This window comes from Danio rerio, chromosome 20 (genome assembly GCF_049306965.1).
Source record: "Danio rerio strain Tuebingen ecotype United States chromosome 20, GRCz12tu, whole genome shotgun sequence".
NCBI lineage: Eukaryota > Metazoa > Chordata > Actinopteri > Cypriniformes > Danionidae > Danio > Danio rerio.
In genome coordinates, this window is record NC_133195.1 from 29,444,946 (window position 1) to 29,467,500 (window position 22,555).

At 33.7% G+C, this 22,555-nt stretch overlaps 1 protein-coding gene across 4 annotated transcripts in view; it reads right to left on the reverse strand.

Moving 5' to 3' along the window:
• Window positions 1–22,555, reverse strand: part of gmds (GDP-mannose 4,6-dehydratase) — a 113,546-nt gene that overhangs the window by 19,931 nt on the left and 71,060 nt on the right. The window lies entirely within an intron of this gene.

Genomic DNA, 22,555 nt, shown 5'->3' on the forward strand with positions numbered 1-22,555 from the left:
AAAAACATTCCTTTATTTATTATATATATATATATATATATATATATATATATATATATATATATATATATATATATATATATATATATATATATATATATATATATATATATAAAATATTTTATATTAATTTACTTCATCATTTTGTGGGCATGCTTTAAACACTTAAAAAACATTTTATTAGAAACACCTATTCAAATGTTTGTTAACCCAAAAATCAGCCATGGTCAAGAAAACCAACTGAATATCAAACAATTTATGGGGAAGAAAGTTAACAGCAATGTTTGTAGTGTGAATTAGACTGGTCTGAAGTATTTTGGATACTGCTAATATATTCAAGCATCTCAAAGAAGTTCTAAAAGTGAAAATTCCTTGTTGATTCCAGAGGTCAGAGGAGAATACCCTGACTGGCTCAGCTGATGGAAAGAAAACAGCAACTCACGAATTATCACTCGTTACTACTGATGTCTGTAGAAAAGCTTGAATCGGATGAGCTACAGCAGCAGAAAAGCCAATTAGTGCCTAGGATTGAAGATTAATCAAAGGTGACATTTTTAATGTGCATTTTGGAACAAAAAGTTTGGCTTTGGTGAATCTTATATTTATCTCAAAACTCGTAAAAAATTCCTGCTCTATATCAACAGTTTAGGTTGCTGGTGGTGTAATGGTGTGGGATAGTTTACTGGCATAATTTATGCTCCTAAGTACCAATTAAATATTGTTTAAATGAGATATGAATCCTGGACATGCAGCCAAAAAATCTGCAGTAACGGTGTGATGCTATCATGGCAAAATAAGGCAAGTTTCCAGCACTTGCTGAATCAATGCCATTTCTTATTAAGGCAGTTCAAGGCAAAAGAGGGTTCAATGTGGGTCCAATAAGAAGGCATACCTAATAAAATGAGTGTATATATCATCAGTTGATTGATGACACCAGATCAAGATGCAAATTATATAAAAACCTCAAAGGAATGTTGGTATAAAAACAGCTTTATTTTCTCAGGTTCATATTTGGCATCAAGTATCAAGACTCCCCCGCATCCACACGACACACACTCAACACAGACACATCTGCTCCCAGTAGGATGTGCTTTTATGTGGTTACGATCTAACACACACCCCAACACAAAAACACACACGGCCATCCCCGTTCTGACGTCAACACCAGGCCCCATGGGATGCCAATTGTGGGAATAAAGCACAAAGTTCCCAAGTCCATACAGCCACTACATGACGAGACAAACGTCCAGACTATATCTAAACAGCAATCTAGATGAAAGAGACAGTGCTTTTGGGGAAATAAATGGTGAGATACTTAAAACAAGAACGCTTGCCAGGAGGTCAGTGGGTGATACTCTTTTGTCTTCTTCCTCTGGCTTTCGCTCCTTCTCTCTCATACACATTTTCTAACTCCAGGGCTTCAGTGTTCAGCCAGTTGGCCAGAGAATCACCCTGTTCCCTTGACAGGACTGTGCTCTTTTCTTCCCCTCAGCTTGATGGAGGGATAAAGACCCCATCAGCACGTTTTATTCGCTGCAGTGGGAGCGCAGCACTTGGCCGCCCAACTCATTCATATTTCACTCTTGCTGCACTCACTTTAAAAAACTTCTCAAACGAGATAACAGACAGACAGACAGACAGACAGACAGACAGACAGACAGACAGACAGACAGAGAAAACCATAAAATTAAACATACTGAGAGAACTCACACAGCATTGTGACTAATACAGTTTTGGATTTTATCATGGCACAAATGTCATTTTCAGCATCTGTGGCCATCTCAGAGCTGCTGTTTGATTTTGTCTAATCTGAAATGTAAAATTTTATTAACTTCATAAGGCACTGGGGTCCATTTTGACTCAAAAGAAATGCATAAATTTATTTATTTTTTAAATATGAAAAGATACAAAAATTTTGCAGATTTCATGTTTGGGTCATTTTGGACTTGGGTATGCCAACCCAGTCTAATTCTAAAAACCTACCGCTATAAGTTGTTAAGATTCCAAATTTAAAAGAGTCGCCCAACAATGACTGAAGCCACAAAAATTAGAGGGTCCATTAAATGGCATAACATATTTTTGGATGACAAATTTTCGGTGGCTGAAAATTCGGTACATCTCTAATATCAACACACTTTTAGATTCCCATTGTTGCACATTTCTGCTGTGTAATTTCCCATAGCTTATCATTAATATTGACATAAATTTTATTGTGATTCAATTTAATATAATTTATCCGATCCAGCCCTAACCGCTATAAACATTTCTGGAGAGCACCAAATAAATCTCAGTAGGTACGTTTTCGCTTTTTGAGATCTCAAATTTGTCTTGCGAGTGCTATTTGTGCATGCTGTTTTCGCGTAAGTCCACCAGAGGCCGCTGTCGACTGACTGACTGACCGATCAACTGATCCACCCTCCTCCTTCCCTAAATCCAACCAATAGTGTTTTCTAAAGCACAGATTGACCCGGCGTCATACCGCCCCATAGTGTTCATTTTAAAGACGAAATGCAGCCATACATACTTCAGGCTAATACACGATCTCCAGAAATGTATACAGGCTATGTTTTCAGAATGAGCCTACGTTGGGGTATGCAGTGAGCACCTTTTCTTGGTAAAATGATCTGAAATTAAAGTTCAATACAGAGTAAAAAAAAGACAAACAAAAATTCCATTAAATATATCTATCTTCTAGACTTATGAATTTTATAGCTAAATGAAAATACTATTGATTAAATTTGTTTGAAAACTTCTACTAGTACTAAGTTTGAAGGTTTTATTAGTAACAAACAATTAACAAAGATGAAACAGCATCTGTAAGAGTAATTGAAGTGTGCAGGACCTGATCTTGATTTATCTAGTTCCTCTGACAACTGATTTATTACTTGTGTGTTTCCAACATACTTGTGACAAACAACTGATGTCACAGTGTCAGTCACAGAGCAGCTCTCGGCATCTGTCACACAAACATGAAGAAGACCCATTGTGAAGTTGTTCCTCATATTTTTTGTCGAGGAAAACTGCACATATGTGTTGTCACATAGAATTCTGGAGAAGATAAACGTCTGGCAGTACATTTTGCCCTGAAGTGCAAACTGCTAGTCATAACAGATTCCTTCTTTAGAAGAAGCACATCGTTGACATCGGTCACACTCGACGTTTTATATAAACCATATATTACAGCAATTCCTAATAAAATCATATTTTATTTACACAAGAATTTGACTGCCAGTTGGTGATCTTTGACAGCCAATTCTAGAGAATACGAACTTGCAAAACATGTACTAATGAAAATATTAGACACTAAGGCTAATATAGGGAATTTGAGAGGACAATGGCGAAGATAAAGCATTCCAATGCAGTATCTGAATACCTACTTCCACTATGGATTATAAATAGTGATAAACGTACAGCTCTACAAATCATACTAAATGTATGAGCAACATCACATGGCTAACCATGTGCCATCAAAAGGAAACAAGTGTGATATTGTGTTTATACAGCAGTCTGACAGAACAGGTGTGTAATTAAATAAAAACCAACCACCAGTGTGTTAAACACCTTTTGTGTGAAGAACTCTTTTCATCTGCCATGAATTCAGACCTCTAAGCTGACAGGTTGACAGCTGAGCAAAAGCCACAGTTGCTAGTTTGAAAATGTCACTTTAAAACTAGTAACAATGAAATGTTGAATTTCTTTGTTGAAGTTAATTGTCTATAGCAATGAGTATTTTTATGGGACAGAGAAAATCGTAACCTGCACTGACATCATTATCAACACACATGATGCTTTATATTAGCAAACAGTTGTATTAAACACTATTATTAACGTGACCCTATTATGGATTATAAAAGGTCATAGCTTGGCGGCCATCAAGAACAGGCTGATATGAACGCACTTTCATTGACTTATAATATGCATTTATTTTTACCTAATTATCCCAATGACTCCCATATTGTTTGTTCAATAATTCATTTTTCCAAATCCCTCTTTGTGTGATGCAAATCTCTAGTGATTGTCTGATAACCCATACTGTTGAGTCTACTTTGTGCTATGTGTGTTGGAAACAAAATGCCCATCACATCATATCAAAACATGTTAAAGCACAAGCTGCCATGGTACACATGTGATCAACAAGTAAGAAGGGCAATGTTTCCTTTAGACTTCATGAAGAAAAGGCTAAAGATCCAAATGCATGACAAATCGTTTAAACAACTCTGATTCTACTTTTTATTTTTAAAAGACAATAGTTTTATACATGGTGCACTTTTAGATTTAAACGTCAGCGGAATATTTTTAATCATTTAGATCTATGGTACATACTGCATGGACGTTTTTTTCAAAAACCCAAAATAGGGGCTTTTTAAAAAGTATATTATTTATTGAACAATTTAATCATAATACAAATTATTATTTAATAATTAGTAAATATTAGACTTTTAATAAAATACACTTAGTAATAATATTAATTTCATAATCTATTATGAAATTGATTCATCACATTTGTATTAAGCTTCAAAAGTCTTTCCTTTTAAAAAGCTTGGGCATAACATCATCCATTAGTGTTGACGGTAATAGACCGGCCACTATATTAATTACACCTACGCAACAGTTTGTTAAAGTAAATCTAACAAGCAACTCAATGCTTTTAGGCATGGAGACATGGTCAAGATGTTTAAACCAAGCATCAGAATGCACACGGGATCTGATATAAAGGAATGGTCCATCCAAAAATAAATATTTTGTTATTAAATCAGATTCAAGTGGTAGTAAACTTCTGAGTTTCTTTCTTCTTTGAACACAAAATAAATAATGTTGGCCTCCAGTAGCCATTGACACCCAGAGTGAGAAAATAAATACTATTGAAGTCAGTGTTATATCCAACCTTCTTTACTATGTTTGTCCTTTGAGTTCAACTAAAGAAAGAAACTCAAAGAGCTTTGAAACAAGTGGAGGAAGAGTTTTTAGAGATGTTTCCATACAAAGACCCAAATTTAGACGTTAAACTGAAACATTGCATAAAGCATTTGCGAATATCTATCCAATGAATAAAAGAGAACAAAATCACCACTTTCTGATAAACTGGCCCCAAATATCTTAAAGAAAACTGTAATTTGCAGGGGTATGAGAAGCCACTGGGGGCATTTTATCTTAGAATAAATTACTTGTCTAAATCAAAATGCTATGACGGGGTGAACTTTGGAGGTGCAAAACCATTCTTTTGAAGGGAAGCCACTCGAGACTTTGTGGGAGGTAATAATATCAAACCACTTTGATGATGGACTTTGGCCAATGGGTTTTAAAATGAGTAAAAGAACATTTCAGAAATTTTACAATGTGGTCAGTCTCCAGGTTTGTCCATTAATGCCATCCGGTCATGTCCGTTTTTAATTATCACACGATCTGTTAAAACAACGTGTTTTTTTTTTTTTTTGATGCACATGCTGAAATTTATCCACCTTCGTTTCCTTCGTAGTTTACACATATTTATTGTAATCGAATAAAAAGTTGATCCTATCAGTTGTGCAATTATGCTTTATACACATCTTGGCATTTCCGTTAAGAAGTTTTTAAGCAGCGTTACAAAATCTGCATAAAAATATGTGATGGAAACATATATAATGATTATAGGATTAATTATTTTTGTGAACTATGCCTTCAAGTAATTCACATGATTGATGATGAAACCTACAGGTAACAGGAGTAAACACATGTTCATGTGTGAGACAGAAAGAAAAAACAAGACAGACAGACTTAAAGGTCAAAGGAAAGGAGGAAATGCTTTTGCAACATTCCCTGTTCTTATTTTAGTCACAGCAAACAGCATTCTCCACTTTTGCACATTTTGCTTCCCTCTTTTTCACTAAACCTACCCAGCGAATCACTAAAATACATTCAAATCTCCATTAAATCTCCATTGTGTTTGCTTTCGCGGACAGCGTTATTCAGCAACTTTCTGGATTTGTCAGCAAAGACTTTTGGGAAATGTGAGATGGTTTAAAGCCATCGTCAATGTATCCAGCAGGAGCAGTACTCTGAACTAAACCCCAGCCTGTGCTGTATCTGTCTTTCTTTCCTCTTTTCTCTCCATTCCTCAGGTCTCTCTTTCTCTCTCCAAGGATCATTAGCACTGTGAGAGACAGCTGAGAGGCCTGCAGCTCGACTCCCTTCCCCTTCCTTCCTGTTCACACACACACTCTCTCTACTGGTGTTACAGGAGGGCTTTGGACATTCACAGGACCTCAGGGTATTTCAGCAGTAAATGTGCAAGCTATTTATGTATTTAAAAAAGAAATTGTAAGATGCTTTCATTATTTGATTATGCAGTTTGGTAACTCATATTAAATATACTCTTTTTCCCACAATATTACACACAAAGTCTTCATATATGTTTTTTTAGTAATCTACTAGAAAATGATTGTCCTGTCTGTGTTGCAGCTCACATCTCAAACATTGCCATTGGATTAACGTGCTTCCTTATATTAGATCCTTTTATACAATACTACTGAGGTTTTTAAAAAAAATAATTAAAAAAGGTTTATTTAGAGTTTATATTATTATGTTTCAAAAAGATGACACTAAGATACATTGAGTATATTATAATGAGTACATAGAGCAATGATTAACATATATATATATATATATATATATTTTTTTTTTTTTTCTTTTTTGTTAACATAAAAGGTATGAACTTTTCATTTGCCTCATAATTCAATTACAATTTAGAGTCTACTGATTTCAATAATGCAGTTGTCAATGCATCGCCATATATCCTTTTCTTTTAGTCCTGTAATGATAACTTTTATAAAAGTTATTATTCTTTATTCCTACTCTTTATTCTAATTTATTTAAGATCCAAATAACAAACAGTAGATTAATTGTAATAAATGAAACGTTTTTGTTTTATTATTAGACTAAATAATTAAGATTAATTATTATTAATAGATATTAATTTAAAAGGATTAATACAAAATAACATTTTATTTCAAACGAAACAGTACACTAGTAAGTTAATTCAAATAAAAACAGTTTGTTTATATGCATCAGTGTTAAATCGTTTACATCTACATAGCAACCCATTATAAAATATAATTTTCCACAGCTCTAGTTACATTAACTTTACTTTTATTTTCATATTAACCTTCATTTCTAAAATATCATTTTACTTTTGTAATTAATAAAAATTGCTACAATACATGTTTTTTTTTTTGGTCACACTTTACAATAAGGTTCATTTGTTCATCCATTTACTAACATAAACTACGTATGAACAATACTTGAACAGCATTTATTAAATATAATTCAACATTTACTAATGCATTATTAACATCGGAATTCATGCTTGATACATTAGTTGATGCACCGTAAGTTAACGAACTAACAATGAACAATTGTATTTACATTAACTAATGTAACTAACATGAACACTGTAATAAATGTATTGTTTATTGTTTGTTTACGTTAGTAAATGCATTAACTAACACAACCAAAAGGGGTAAAAAAATTAATTTTACATAAAAAAAAATACATGGACTGAAACTCAGTTAGGAAGGCTTAAATAACTTTATAGGCACCAGAAATTAGTTTTTTCCAACTCTACTTTTTAAAGTTTACAAAGCATATTTTACATATACCGTAATAATTATGTAACAATTTAACTTTAAAAGTTAAATTTAAACAACGTTGAACATTCCTTATTTTAACTTGTTTGTTTACATTCAGTCCATATAAATAGTTTGCAACCACTTAACTTAAAGAAATGTATTAAATCCATTGAATCATTTTTTTCAGCGTACAAGTTTTATTTACCTTTTAAATTAATAATTACGTCATTATTTATTGCTGTTTTAAACATGTATCGATTTCATTTTTCTTATGTGAAAGACGAGATATTTTAAACTGTTTTTGCACATAGGTCAGTCAGGAACTAAACAACTTTAAACACCGCCTTTATTTTGTCCAAAATATCTTTTGTGCTCCTCATACAAAAAAAAGGTCAAACGGGTTCAAACTGCTTCTTTCAGTACAGCTTAAGTCACTTCCCTTTAACACAGACCTAATGCTAAACCAGCCATGTGATCCAGGACTAGTGTGCAGATCAGTAAACACACACACACACACACACACACACACACACACACACACACACACGCACACACACACACACACACACACACACACACACACACACACACACACACACACACACACACACACACACACACACACACACACACACACACACACATCCATCTGTTTAACGGATCACTTCGAGGGTCACAGAAGTGGAGCAGAAAGCTGGTTCAAGGGCAGTTTCCAAAAATGACATGTTTGGCCGTTTGTTTTGAACCTGTGTCAGTTTTCCTCCTGCCATCGGTGCATGCAAGCAAACACAGACTTGGAAGAGAGAAAGAGGTGAGTTTGAAAGAAGGTGAAAGAGAAAACAAAGGATTAACTGTGATGACATCCTCTTCTGAGCTTCAATGCCTCTTTTGTTTTGCTGCATCGAGGCGTGAGTGACTTTATTCCCCCGCAGGCGCTTTACAATCTTCAAATATTCAAATCATAACTTCTGGAATGATAAATTATGACCGATTATGCAATTGCTGGTCATGTGACACAGATTTGTCCAATCATAGATCTCCAACTAATTTACATTACCTGAGTGACTGATAGGAGGGGAACTGTGATAAATGTTTATACTAGCAGACAAAAGGCTGGGCTTACCTACTCGTTCTTCAATCTTACTGTTTTTACACATTTACACAACAACAGTAAAGGGATCAAAACTATGATGAAGCACACGTTGAAGTATGGGAGGTATGCGGTGGCAAAACATATTATACTGTTAATCTTCTTCCAAGTAGACATTCTCTGTCTAGATCACAATTTTGAACACTTTGAAATGTAATACTTTATTCTATAAGAATTGGATAACATTTCTTCCAAAATTAAAACTTGTCATTTAAAATGATTTTCCCTCATTTAAATTGAAAAACTGGTCAGAATATTAAGTGTTTTCATTAGTTGTGATTGAAAATCTGAGATTTTAACCAAATACTGAATAATTCTTCTGAAGTTAAAACATCAAAAAATGAATATAAACAATCTGAAAACATGGCAATGTATATTTATTTATTATTTAGGGCTCAACAATAAGGACTGACCAATAGCCGCGGGCCAGCGTGAGAGATGCTCAGGACAGTAGACAGGATTGTTATTAGCCCGATCGAAGTTTAATTTGCCTGTGACTATTTGTCAATTGGGTGCAAACAAAGTCTTATAATCGAGAAACAGTTTGTGCTTTTCATTAATTAAATTTATTCATTTTTTTGGCTTAAGCCTTAAATGCTACCTTCTCTATTCTGTCATAAACATCGTATTGCTTTTCAATTTCTCTTATCTGATTGGATGTTGAGAGCATGTTATTTTTTCCCGTAACCTGGTAACAACCGGTACAGAGAGGGCAACATGGGGGCAACATCAAATTATGTGGCTAAAAGAAAATGTCTGTTTCTAATGTGGAAGCAGACATTTACATGGCTACAGCAAAAAAAAGTGATGTTTTGCACAGTTTGGCAAGTCAGCCAACTTTTGTTAAAAAATTTAGAACTGCAATAAAATACCTGCACATTTTCCATACTGGTCTTTTTGTTTGCATAACACTTAGGTTTTTGCTCATTAAATATTTATTAACATTTTTAAATTCTAGATTAACAGACATTGTTTTTGACACGTTATCTAAAATATGCGGCTAAGAATTTTTATTTTTGTTTTTTATTTTCTGGTGGGGGCAGTAAAAATTGACAGGGCAAGTAAGAAACTGAACCATCCTTAGCATTGAACCTTGTTATTGTTCATACAATATTTATATATACATTAAAATAAGAGCATAAAAAATACCAACTAATAGCGCCAATAGCCTAGTGGTTAGTGCGTCGACACATAGCACCGAGGTGCTCGCAGCGACCTGAGTTCGATTCCCGTCTCGAGGTCCTTTGCTGATCCTTGCCCTATCTCTGCTCCCCATACTTTCCTGTCTCTATATCTCCACTGTCCTATCAATAAAGGTAAAACCCCCTAAAAATAATCAAAATAAAAAAATACATTAATGTACGCAATATTAATATTTAATAAAAGATGTTATTGCAGAAAAATAATCAAAATAATAAATATGTCCAATTATACTACACCTGTGTATTTTCAATATATTCATATTGTATTAAAATGTACTAAAAAAAGATATTACTGAAAGGCAAAAGTAAAAATTAAGCAAAAAATGCTATATAAAATATAAAGTATAAGTTTCCTTTATAAACATGGACATTTTATTAATATTGTATTATCACAAAAATGACAACCTTGCTCCCTTAAAAAAAAAAAAAATCCTACAAACTTCTCTCATTTACAATATAAAATCTCAACTATTTACACTTGCTTTTAGTTTGTTACTTTGCGATAAACAAACCTGCAGTGCTTTCTGCAACACTGAGAATCCAATTCAAGCAAACACGCATTTACGATTGCAACACAATAAAGAACAAAAAGTGCTCACACACTCAAGCTCTTTATGCCAAAAAATTCCTCACACAAGAACTGTATGAGCCTTTCAGGTAGATCTCACCCGTAATAATACAACTATTCATAACCATCCACACACACACACACACACACACTGACTCTACAGCTCCAGGAGTCATTGGTTTAGAAGGGTGCCTGTTTTTAAAAGCCTATTTTTATTTTTGGAGCTGCTGAAAGTTTAAATAGTCCCCTTTACCCACCACAACACACATGCAGACACAGGGTTTTTCTGTATGAAACACAGACGGACTCTGTTTAAAGCAGGTGGTTTGAATTAGGCAGAGACAGGCTGTCATACGGTGACACTTGCTCACACACACTTACACTGAAGGAGAAAGAGTGTGTGTATGAGTTTGTGTGTATGAGAGAGTAGACAGAGAGAGAGAGACAGAGGGAGAGAGAGAGAGAGAGAGAGAGAGAAGTGAACGCTCAATGACGGAGTGAGAGACGTTGAGAGTGTGTTTTTGACTGACGGTCACCTGGTTACTTCATTAATGTTATTTTAAATGGACTTTTCCACACGGCTCACGTTACTTGTTATGGCCAGGAGTAAATGCATAACATCGACGTGCAGAGTTCACTGTTACACACGTCAAAAAATAAATATAAAACATGGCATTGTTCCAGCCTGAGCATCTGAGCTGATGCACTGCTGGATCCGCTCCATTCTATTGTCTTAAAGCAACTTTTCACAAACAATTTTAAAGATATCTCTGTGTTTCGATGCAAATTTGGCTAATTAGGCTAATTAGTTTAAAAAATGTAAAGAATAAAGGAGGGTTTTGTTATCATAGGCTTACAAGAGCATCACAGAAGTCATCTTAAATGTGTTTCCATTCTAATTTATGAGCACGTCTTCATGCTGAAAGTTAATTAACTAAGCGTTTTTGTATACTTTATTTGCATATTGGTGTTTTTATTTAAAATTTATGCAATTTTATTATTATATTATTATGCAAATTAAAAAAACATCAAAGGAGTCAATTTAGAAGTTTAAGTTACCTGTATTATTAGTACAAATGTGTTCATTTAATTTAATTTTTGTTTACTTAATAAAAAGCATATTAACATGCAGTGTTGGGGTAATGCTTTACAAGTAACGCAAGTTTTGTAAGAATTCTATTGTTTTAAGTAACGAGTAAAGTAATGCAGTACTTTTAATAACCAAGTAATAATGTTTCAGTAAATAAAAAAAATTAATGCGAGTAACTTTTTAGTTGAGTTAATTTCCTTTTTAGAAATAAATTGCTGAATTAAAATTAATGTACACAATGAGAGAATGCCGGAACAGACAGAATTGAAGACAGCAGAGCCTTACATTTCTGCGATGGAAAATTATCATTATTTTGAGCACAAGAAAAGGAAAAGTGGATTATCTGAATTGACAGGAATTTTAACTTTTAATAAGACAAAAAGTACAAAAGTAGCAAACGCATTGCTTTAAACTTTCATTTTTCTGTTTTTACAGCATGTATAGCTCTGGGGTCAGGAAGTTTTCTGAAAATAACATTATTCTTATGAGTTTTCCTCTATTTAAAAAAAGAAGAAAAAAGCCTTGCAAGTTTTGAAAGAAATCAAGTCACAGCAAAAGTAATGCATAAGTAACTCAAAAGTAACAGCACAATATTTACCATAAATAGTAACCAAGTAATGCAATTAGTTTATTTTTTAGGGAGCAACTCAATATTGTAATGCATTACTTTCAAAAGTAACTTCCCCCAACACTGTTAACATGTAATATGTTAATGAGTTTGTACTGTAATAATTATTTAAACATTTATTTAACAATTATTTATGTTTAATCAAACATTCAAATATACAAATTTTGTTCATTTTATATTTAGTTGATATAGAATTGGTGGTTCTCAATTAATAAAATAATGATATATAAAAATATTTGAGTATATTATATTGTTTTTATTAATTCATTCATTTTCTGTTGGCTTATTTTCTATATTAATCTAGGGTCACCACAGCAGAATGAACCGCCAACTTATCCAGCATATGTTTTACACAGCAGATGTCAGTTAGAGATGTTAGTCTAATTGAGTAGATTTACATGGACATAGGAAAATTAAGACCTGTTTAAAATGATTTAAATCCACTAAAATATTGTGTTGTAGGTCTTAAGACTTTTTAAGGCCTAAAATTATGATTTTGAAATTCAATACATGTGAAGACTTTAAGACCCTGCAGATACCCTGACACTAGATAGAATTATAATATTTTTAATTTGACAATAATTTAGATTTATTTAGTTAAAGGACTAAAATAATGATAATAATAGTATTAATTAACATTTTTTATAATTAATATTTAATCCAAATACCGGCATAAATCAGAATTCCTGATGGAAAACACTGTACTAAAGATGGAAATTCACTCTTTGCACTACCATCAAGACTGAAGGTGCCAGACTCCAGATCAACATATTGATCATGAAAATGACTGACCAGCAAAGACAGGAAGAAACTAAAATTCCATCTGATGGAAGATAAAAAAACGTTTACAGATGCAGTTTATTGACTGGAACTCATATGCATCCAGACAGTAAAACAAGTGTGTATATATGTGTGTGTGTGTGTGTGTGTGTGTGTGTGTGTGTGTGTGTGTGTGTGTGTGTGTGTGTGTGTGTGCAGTAGAGATGGTTATCTGGGCCGTTTAGCCCCTCGTTGAGAGCAGATTGGTTACAAATTGGAAAATGAGGAACAGGTGTGTGTGTGAAGACTCACACTCCAACACACATCCATTAAAAGCACACACAACTTCAGCAACCACAGAAACTCTGCAAGCAGGAAAACAGACGAGTTCAACATTGCCTTCTATAAACGTGTGCAATAAACACAGATGCGACGTCACACACACACACACACACAGGTGGCTTCATTTTGTGTGGTCGTATAAAAGTAAAAGGTCGAGCAGTAACACTGTTGGGGATTTTCTCTCACATTAGGACTCTTTTAATTGTCTTTGTGTGTGTGTGTGTGTGTGTGTGTGTGTGTGTGTGTGTGTGTGTGTGTGTGTGTGTGTGTGTGAGACAGATTGAATGAACGTTTATGTGGCCGGGATGAACAGTGTGTGTGTGTGTGTGTGTGTGTGTAAGTGTGTGTGTGATGGAGTGATGACAGTTGTATTTGTGGAGGCATGTCGTGTTGGCCAATGTCTCTGCTGATGCTTTCCCCAGGTGAGCTTTTACTGCCTTCAGTACAATGAACAAAGAGAGGTGTGTGTGTGTGTGTCTCAGCATCGTCATGAAAACTGACAGACTGAAAGATCTGCCTTTAGTTGAACAGAAGTGCAGAGGAATCATTCCTGGAAGTAAAGGGCACTCAGCAATTGAAGCAGTGAAGCAAAAGATTTAGTTTGAGATCTGATATGAATCAGGAAACTGTAACAAAACTGAGTCAGGAGGACTGTAGAGGTTAGGATGGTAAACTAGTATTCCACAAATCCACAAGCTGAACACTTTTAAAACCTTTTTATTTTTCAAATGTTGCTATTCAGCATATTCAATTGTATTTTGAAGGGTGTAAATGAACATTTCGGAACAAATTGAAAAATGTTGCATGCTGAATCTGAACTATAGCATGAACTTTAAAGATAAAATTTCTTTCAAATTATATTTTTACAGGTTTAAATGAAATGTAGAGACAAGCCTTCTTGGATACCATTTTAGCAAGCTTAAAATGTTCTGCATTTGAGTACAAACTATAAAGTTTATAGCCTGCTGGTTTCTTTAAATTTGCAGGCTTATATGAATATGTTGATATTTTAAAACAGAAATATTGTCATTTAGAGTGATATTTTTTTCCTTTAAACTGAACAAAATCAACATGTTTTCATTAGTTGTGATTGAAAATCAGAGTTTTTCTAGCAAATATTAAATAATTCTTCATGCTGAAACTGTTTATTTAAATTTTTTTATTTTAAAATAATTTTATTTATGAATTTTATGGCAAATTTCAGTAAAATATACAAAAACAGTTATATTTTAAAAAAGTATAATTAGCATCAACTTAAGTGCACACAATAAAATAAATAAAAACATACCAACAAATAAAAAGGTAAATAATAATGTGGCTTAACAAAAACTAAAATCTGTATCCCACAATACACACAAAGAAAAAGAATCCGTTGGCTGGAACAAGGCCTTGGTCTATATTTGACAATAAAACATGTTCTTGGATATATTTCCTAAATGATTCCCCAATTTTTCTCAACTGGTTAGATGAACTTCAAGACAGTCAAATTTTTTTCTACTTTAGGAAGAAGAGATCATTACTGATCTACTGTGTTGGGATTGGAGGTTTCTGATCCTTCCATATAAGCAATATTAGTTATTCCTAGGCCAGGAGCACAATAAAAGCTGTGCAATCAGATTGTATCTTTGTAAGATATGACATGGGACAAATCCCAAAAAGTAGCAATCAGTGGGCAAGAGGAGATAGATCAGCCCCAAAAAAACTGATATAGTTTTTAAAATAGTGTCCTAAAAGCAGCTAAGCTTTATGTAAGACATAACATATGTGCATGAGTGGCTTGGGTGGAATTACAGCGATTACAAGCAGGATCTATATGCTGAAAGTGCTTTAGGTTTGTCTGTTGTACACAATATACAGAAACGGTGTATTTTAAGCAACAAAAAGCTCTGTCACAAAATTGAATGTCTTAATTAAAAATTAATTTTAGATTTATTTTAGACTGTGCTACTAGTCGGATACCAAAGGTTTATATTCTAAAATCATAAAGCTGAAAAATTTGGAGAGATTATTATTAAAATCTATTATAGATAAACACTTGCTAAAAGAAAAATGTAAACAAAAACACAGGAAAGATTTTATGTGCATACTTTAGCAAAACCAAAATGACTGATCCACTTCCACCAATCTTGCCAATATAACAGCATTACAGAGGATAAAATTTCACCTAAACATTAAGTGCTTAGTTAGCACACTGACTGAATCAGTAAATCTGCAAGCTGGCACAAGTCTGAATCAACCTAAATTAGCGTGTGGCCATTAAACATCGTAATCGTTTTAAAAATCCCAATAAAAACTATTCATCTAATCACCCGCACACAGAGAGACTCCATAATCATCTCACTTTACCAACAATCAGCCTTAAACAAACATCGGCACACATCCACGACAGAGAAACCTCTAATCTGCAGATTAGCAGTGATATTCACAACACAAAGGAAGAGCGGGAGAATACAAAAGCTGCTGGTTTCAGGTGTTCATGCAGGTAGAAAGGAAGCTGAACGTTTGAAAGTGACTCCTAAAAAAGGCCAAAACACATCACCGACCAATAAACCGTCAAATTCTTCAGCCACGGTGTTGTCTGCGGAATAAGGAAGCGAGGACAAAAGAGTCGTCGGTGTTTCTCGCGGCTGGCCTGAGGTGCTGGCAGCGGTGGAGGAATGTACAGAATGTGCTGTTTTGATAACTGTTAAAGATCAGCACTGCCTGAACCTCGGATACCTGTTTATTTAATTCGCCTTTAATATCTGTAATGGATCTGATTTTGTTGGAGATGGAAGGGTGGAGTTTAGACACCTAATCTGGGATGGTTTAACCTCGTGTCAAGTCGAATTCAAATACACAGCTTAAAACCTAATTAAAACCTTATTAGTCTGGGTGAAAAACAGAAAAAGTCAAATAAAGGTGTGCGCAAAACTTCTCTGGACTCCTGCAGACTCCAGTGAAATTGGAGAAGTAAAAAGAAACTAAACAAGTTGTAAGAAAGAGCTCTTCTCTGGAGGGTTTTCTCTTTTTTTTTTTTTTGGTAAAATATGCTGACAATTCCCAGGGTCACCCGGACCACCTCAGAGATTCTTACTTGTGTATTAAAAAGTGTTTAAGAGTGAAAGTGAGTCATCGGGGAAATTCACTGTGTGTTTATGTGAACGTAGCGGATTGGTGTACTTGTATTTGTGAACCACAAGGAACATATTTCAGTCTGGCGCATTCAGCGTTTTAAAAAGCTTTTGCGAAACTTATGACAAACGTGTGCGTGTGGTTTTAATGGCATCGATGTGTTTAAACTAAATGGACAGTATCAAAGAGAATCAGCTGTTAAGCATTACCACCGATAATCATCAGTGTCAAACACACCGTTTTACCAAACACCTCAAGGTTATTACTCAAAAAGTGCATATGTATGTGAGTGATGAGAATAAACAATAACACTATGAAAACCAGGCATGCATGGATACAGAAATTTTACTATATTTAACTGATGATTTATTTAAATATAATATAAATTAAACTACATACAAACTGTTATTGTTAGTGACAAGAAATAATTAAGATAGACTTTTTCTCATTTAATGTTTACTTTAATAATAAAAAAAAAAACAATTTTAATTATGCAGGGCATAGATTAATCAGGATTAATCCCATTCCAAAAATTTTGACATAACATACGTGTGTGCATTGTACATATTTATTATGTATAAATGATACACATACAAACTATACAAAAATTGTTACATAGATATTTAAATGGATATACAATATCTACCATGTACATTTTATATCTAAATATAAATACAACTTGACATTGCAATATGTTTTACTCTGCAATATAGAATTTAGATTGATTAGGATTATTTTATCTGGCAGTAAAACATAACTGTATTTCTATGTGATATAATAATTATATAATAAACAAAATACAGTCATCAATAAAACAAATATTCATGTGAAATAAACAGTGATTTATGGTTTTCTGGAGAGAGTCGAACAGTATTCGGTTCCAGGAATTAAATAATCATATGTAAATTAACAATGCATAGTCTTTATCATATAAATTGTTCAATAAAATGAAACTTCTTTATGCTCTATTAAATTGATTTGAACTTTCTTAAAATTCTTACATAGTCACAGGCCTTAAAAACACAAGCACATGATTAACTTTCACTCTATTGTGTTAAATTCTGATTCTCCACAAATCTCATGTGTTTTGTCCTGTGGTTCCTGGTTATCTATAAATCCATCTCAACATTGCATATCTTGCAACATGACTATTGTGGACACCCAAATTGCAATATTACTGCTCACACAATATATTGTGCAGCCCTATTTCAATATATATTTAGACATTTACAAATAACAAAACAAGGACATTTACATTCTACCTCATCGGTGTCAATGTTAATAATTCGACGTTTCCCTAACAGGATATGTAATAGGACATCCACTGTTTTAACATCAGATTAGTGATTCTAAATAACCTTAAAAATGAAAAGTTTTTTTTGTCCCTTTGAAAAGTTTTTCAGGGGATTTGCATTATTATAGTGTTGTGATCTCAAAATGACAACAATATTGCTTATCACAAACATTTCTGTGACAATATATCCACAACATAAATTCGTTATTGTGACAGGACTAGAACTCGTACATAAATTATGTCAAAACAAACTTTTATTTTGGATGAGATTAATCCCGATTAATATTTGCCCAGCACTAGTTTTAACATAATTTAACTAGGGCTGCACAACGAATTGTTTTAGCATCGATATCGCAATGTGCGAGTCTGCAATGTAGTTGGGACTATAGTTGACCAGACATACTAATTTCAAGTTTTAACTTTAGAGTCAATGTTTTTTGGGCACAATAAATTAATAGTTTGAAGCTTAAAGATTAATGAAACATTATATAATTACTTAATTAAAACGATACAATGTTAATATTATAATTATTACAGTAGTAACTTAATTTCTGATTCGAAATACTGTTTGATTATTGTTTATTTGCATCTTTTGTCTGTTGTGTTTAACAAGCATGTCATTTTTAAAATCATAATTTATGCAGATAAGCACTCCTACAGAATCATCCCAATTGATCTAAAATGATGAATTCTTTACAAGCTATTCAAGTCATCAGGTGAAATTTCATTTATATCGAAATATATATTGCAGTGAATGAAATTATTGCAATGTCCGATATCATGCAGCCCTACAGTCAACTATAATAACCCTGCGTCAAAATAAAAAGCCATCAAAGTTTAATGCGAAGTAAAAAGTATGAACTTAAAAGTATGAATTTGAATTTTTAAAAATATGCATTATACCCTTCCAATATCATAATTGCTATCAATAATTCAATAAAAAACATCATAACAACAATATTTACTACTAATAATGTTTACTTGTATTAATGAATACATTGTGTTTCCTTCCTGTATAACCATTTGTGTGAATCTGAATGTATGTGAACTATGAGGTTGTGTGTCAGGAATGCTGGGTAAAATTTGACTCTCCACTTTTATATCGCTGTTGGTCATGGAAAGCTGAGATTCAGTTATTCTATATTCCCCATGTGTGCATATGTGGATGTGTATCTCAGAAGCTCATGTATGCCTAATAAAATTCAATATAATTTCTTTTTTACCCCAGCTAGCGATGTAAAAAGAAATGATTTTATCTGTGCCTTCATTCAAAACATTTCTAAAGTCAACAAGTAATACCACAAGACACATGTTTCTGTAAAAAGCCTGCCAAAAAAGAACAAAACTACTTTTGATGGGAATTTCTAGCTCTGCTTTTAAAAAAAAAAGAAAAAGAAAGAAAATCTGTTACCAAATAACCATTAAAACTTGTAACGAGAGGAAGTTAGAAATCTGTTGCCGAAAGGTTTCTGCGATTGTGAAGCTTTTTAAACCCACATTCCTCCATTCCAACAATCTGAAAACGCGGGGAGGAAATACCATTTCTACCAAAACACACACAAACCCGCCACTCTCTATTCATCTATTCACCAAGTGAGACGTAAACAAACACAGTCAATGAAACGTCCAACCTGACAAACCTACAGCGACATACATGTGCGAGAGCCAACACACGGCCCTCAGTTACAAATATATGAAGTTATAATGAAATACATTTTTTTCATATTGGATTTGAAGGCCCTGAAATCAGAATCATATGTTGCAATTTCAGCGAGACAGACCGTGATATGTTCAACCTGTAGGGAGGTGTGTGAGAGTCGGGAGTCAGACAGTGTGTGTGTGTGTGTGTGTGTGTGTGTATATGTGTGTTAGCAGGAGAAATACCAGACTGTACTCATAGTAGAAGCTATAGATCATGAGCACGATGGTGTGTGTGATTCTTCAACACCTGTACTGCATAAATTCTGAGCTACGGCAGCAGTACAACACAATTCTAATAACATGGAGTGAGAGTCGGCTACTGTAAAGATTATAACAAGAGCCAGCTGTGTGTGTGTGTGTGTGTGTGTGTGTGTGTGTGTGTGTGTGTGTGTGTGTGTGTGTGTGTGTGTGTGTGTGTGTGTGTGTGTGTGTGTGTTCCTGTACACCCCATATGATTTGTATGATCAGGTTTTGATTGTGTTTGGCTGAATGAGCTTGAAATGAGGCAAATGACTTTTTGATTAAACACTGCACAGGAAAAAAAAAAGGCCATACATAACTAGAGGAGCGGTTATGGAGAAATGTATAATGCTAATGATAACAAACATGAAGCTGAGATACTATAAATCCACAAAGCATATGGATTGAGTGCAATTAGAAAAGCACAAATTGTGTATTTGCAAACAATGATGACAATTAAATATTTGCAGACTTTCTGAAAAGTGAAAGATTAGAAGAAACATAACCTCAACTGACTTGTGACTATCATTTACGTAAACGTGACTATCATTTACAGCTGTCTGTAACTGATAACTGATTTTTTATTTTTTATTTTTTTTGCTAAGCAAATATTCTACTTGGCAAGTAAAAATAATTTTGTCAATGCAAATACATTCAGGTCTAAAAATGTATATAATATAAGCAGGAAACTTCAAATGTTTAAATGATGTAAATGTGTTCAGTAAAGCTTAGCTCTAAAATAATAAACAAAGCATTTGTTCCCAAAATGGATGCTGTGGGGTTATGGGTGTCAGATTCCAGTGGCTCAAGTGATATTTGTATAGAGCTTTGACTTTAAATGCTGTAAGATTATATTAAAAATGTTATATCAATACATTACACTGCTAAATGACTAAAAGGCATACCTGTTAAAGCCTTTAAAAACTGCAAGGTGTGAAACAAGTGGAAAATATATTTGTATTCCCTATAAACAACAACCAATTTCAAATCAAACTAATCTATTTAAACTGACATATTTGAGAGAAATGCTTTACATAAAGCTCACAGTCCTCTCTCATTCAGCAATTCTTTTTTTACAAAAACATTTTTACAATACAAAAAAGACATGGGTTTATTTTTAAAAATGTCTTTATGAACATTTTAAAGCATCAGAGATTTGAATGAACAGACATTCAGCGCATAGATGGAAATCTCTGATTTGATTAAAAATATCCTACATTTAAAAAATGTTTACATTGAAATATTTATTTAAATAATAGTCTTATTCATTTAGTTATGCGCAGTTCTAACCCTAAATGCAGAAAATAGCATAAAAAATATTACTAATCAAAACATTACTAATCAAAAGTTGAGAATTGTTTCACTAAACAGAACTATTTAAATGTCATTTTTCTAAAAGTGGCTTTCTAAATATAATAATGCGCAGAAAATTTTGACTTTGAAAAGGGGACTGTGTCTGAGCATTATTAAAACTAAATAATTTTTCAATATTATCTTCATGTTTACCCTATGTACCACCATTGACCCCTTACTGCAGATTATTTCCACATATGACCAAATATTTTACTATTACCTATTATATTATATTATATGATATTATATGATATGATTTTGATATGATATGATATGATATGATATTATATTATAATTCTATTACCTATTATATTTCTATTTTTATTTATATATCTATTTATTACATTTGATTTGAGCGCAGCCATCCCTAACAATCAATTGGCATGTAGGTTTTGCCTCTTCCTATTCACTGCCTTAAAAACAACTTAAATATGGCACAACTTACCCCACTCCCCCTATAGCTCACATATAGCTGTGCATAGATATCCAGATAACACTTTTCACACAAACACTCACACTCTTGTTCTAAATTACCTTTCCTCCTCCTAAAAGCCAGCACTTCCTGTAGAGACAGGAAGCACTCACTCAGTCAAGCAGCCAGTCTCTACTGATTTCCTGAGATTTAAACAGAGGGACCATTCAGGCCATTTTCCCAAATGGTAGCATTCTCTCACTCCCTCACTATCTCACACACACATGCAATAATAAAGTGTATTGGCGTGACAACAAAACGTGATTCAATAACATTATCTCTACTGAGAAGACAGACATTTTTCAACATCAAAAAAGGACATGCTATTTCCCTCGCATCATATCTGATATTGTTCAGATTACGTATGTGTATGACAGAGTGTTCGTATCACATGAACCTATTCTTTGGCAGTTCAAATATAATATGATATGATGTTAAATCAGTTTGTCGGAGATAATGAGCGAGTGTGGTTGGCTTTAAAGCTGTAAAACAGTGAAAAACGTTTAATTGTGTAATAAAATAGGGGCTCTTTAACCTTCTCTGTGTGTGAAATCATAAGTAATTGAGACCACTGCCACCCACCTAAATACACACACACACCGGTCAGGTTTAATGGGCAGAGCAGCGTTTGACCTTTCACCCCTAAACCCTAAAGCAGAAACTTTGACCATTAAACAGTCCCTTCAAGCCTATTATCCAATCAAACGCATCAGCGCGCACATCTGGATACTGCATGAGTGTGTGTGTGGAGCGCAAGAGTGCAGAGATGATTAATGCTGGGGGTGAATGGCAGACTGCAGTGTCATTAAGATGTTTAACCGTGACATGAAAAAGTGCTCTAGTTTCACTGGCTCGACCAGACCGTTCAAACTACTGTGTATCATGACCTGTGTGTGTGTGTGTGTGTGTGTGTGTGTGTGTGTGTGTGTGTGTGTGTGTGTGTGTGTGTGAGAAAGAAAGAAAGAAAGAAAGAAAGAAAGAAAGAAAAAATGGTGGAAAGAAAGACTGACAAAAAATAATTTACTGTAGTAACAATTT